The sequence below is a fragment of the Etheostoma spectabile genome, chromosome 13 (assembly GCF_008692095.1).
Source record: "Etheostoma spectabile isolate EspeVRDwgs_2016 chromosome 13, UIUC_Espe_1.0, whole genome shotgun sequence".
NCBI lineage: Eukaryota > Metazoa > Chordata > Actinopteri > Perciformes > Percidae > Etheostoma > Etheostoma spectabile.
In genome coordinates, this window is record NC_045745.1 from 8,977,221 (window position 1) to 8,979,490 (window position 2,270).

General features: G+C 41.8%; 1 protein-coding gene across 3 annotated transcripts in view; it reads right to left on the minus strand.

Moving 5' to 3' along the window:
* The window catches only part of sgcd (sarcoglycan, delta (dystrophin-associated glycoprotein)), a 361,460-nt gene that overhangs the window by 12,005 nt on the left and 347,185 nt on the right, over positions 1 to 2,270 (minus strand). The gene's annotated exons all lie outside the window — the stretch shown is intronic.

Genomic DNA, 2,270 nt, shown 5'->3' on the forward strand with positions numbered 1-2,270 from the left:
ACACACACACACACACACACACACACACACACAGTTTGTTTTCTTTGTTAAGGTCCTCAGAAGAGGATTTGATCTGGTTCCATTTTGTTAAATTTGTGTCAAACAGCCTTAATTGGAATCTAACAAGGTCTTGTAAACTAAAGTCATAATTCTGAAGCAGCCTGTTTATTAGTCTTGCATTTAGCAATCTGTCATCCTGACACACCGATTTATTTCACTTTCACCAACAACGAAACCTCCAGTTAATGAGGACCACCTCCACTGATGTTTTTCCCTGTTTAAATGCTTTAGGTAGATGAATAGACAAATATTAGGGCCGCTTGATTATGGGAAAAAAGTCATAATCCCGAATTTTTTAACACAATTGACTTTTGGAAAGATCTTTTAATTGTTAAATAAAAATAAAAGAAATAGCAACGGTTCAACAGTTAAACAAGTCCACAGTGAAAACACCTTGAACTGTGTCATTTCCTTTGATACTTTTCCATTTTCTCCCTTTTCTCCCATCCAGAACCCAAGAGTTTACTTGCAAAATGTACGAAATGTGTAAAATAAGTTTTCTCTCTATTACTCTTGTGTGTTTGTGATTGTTAGAAGCCAAAATCGTAATCGCGATTAAAGTTTGATTACATTATTGCACAGCTCTTAATACATTTAGTTACTTTTGCAGTTAGTTATTTCACCTTTACTGGAATTTAGTGTTCATAATTAGTTTTTTAGGGACGGTGGAGGGAACCTGAACCTAACTGTCCCATTCTCGTGCCACAGGTCAGTTAAACATCCGTACCGACCAAGCGCGTATAAATATGACGCCAAAGGGCTACATGCGGGTCCATGTTGTGGGAAAGACAGCACAAGGGTTGAATAATTTAAATAATTTATAATCTTTATTGATCCTCTATGGGGAAATTACAATTTACACTCAGTTGTTATTACACACAGGCCTGAAAATACACAAATGCTCAGTACCTATACAAGCACTAATGGAGATGTCTGAGTGAGTGGGCTGCTAGTGATGGACGAGCACATATGAGCAGTTTGGGGGGGGGGGCTTGAACGGGGACTTGAACCAGCGACCCTCCGGTTCCCGAACCAATTCCCTCCGGACTGACCCACCGCCACCCCTGATTCTTATGAATGTGGCGCTTGATTCTTTTAACCAGTACAGGAGGGACGACACGGCAGCTGATGAACGTGACAAAACATCTACTGATTAGGAGAGCGAGCAGCTTTCCAAATTAAATCTTAAATCTCCTCTGCATTAGCCTTTGCTTTCTGCCCACAGGGTTAAGCCTCAACACACATTAATTACACTGTGTGTAAGATGGTGATGAATTAAATGTATGGAAGATAAGGATTAATTAAATGCTTGATTTTCAGTTGCGTTCAATTTTTATGTGGCAATTTAAAACAAGTGCTCATTTGAATTGGATTAAGCATTTTGCTTTATCCACTCCAGCACATCAGACCAATCCCTCCCTCAGTCTGTTTCTCTTTGTTTTTGTTTTTGGGGGTTTTGTGTGCATCAACGGCGCTGACACAATCTATTAGTATTCTCGCTAACCGACGCCGTCGACGATTAGAGAAAACCGTTGCATCTGCTGGACATTAAGTGAACACGAATGAGACTTTAATCCTGCGCCTTGCAAAACAGAAGAGTCAAAATTGATCTCACGGAAGCTGTGGTGAGAATACAGAAAGCCGTCGGACCTGAGAAAAGCTCAGGGAGGGAGAACTTTCACTTTCTGGTTTCGGGTGACAGTTGGTCTGACCCTCGGCATCAGATACAGACGCACAACGCACCCGTTACCGTCCGTGTGGAACGCATCGGCGGCGCTGTTAAATGACGGTATGAAGAGCGGCGTCCGACAACCATCGTTAGGCGGTACATTGGGGTGGTGGACGCATCATTCAAAACCGGACCGGGGTTTGTGTCCCATTCTTGTCCTGGGTCACTTAAAGCTACACGTTATAACCCCACCCATGAGCTTTTTTCTAAACCTCAGTGGTTTTACCCTACACATCGAAAAATTACTCTAAGAGGTCCCAACCCAGAGCCAAGGGGTCCAGACCCAGTGTTAAAGTGCTCATATTATGCTTTTTGGCTTTTTCCCATTGCTTTATTGTGTAATATATTCTGTGTAGTGGCGAATTGTCGTTAGATTGAAATAAAACAAACTAAAAACTCAATGTGTCACGGCCACTGAGGCTCAGGAGGAGTGAATCTTACGCAGAGATAAAAACTTTCATTGTCCAGGCAGAGATGCATT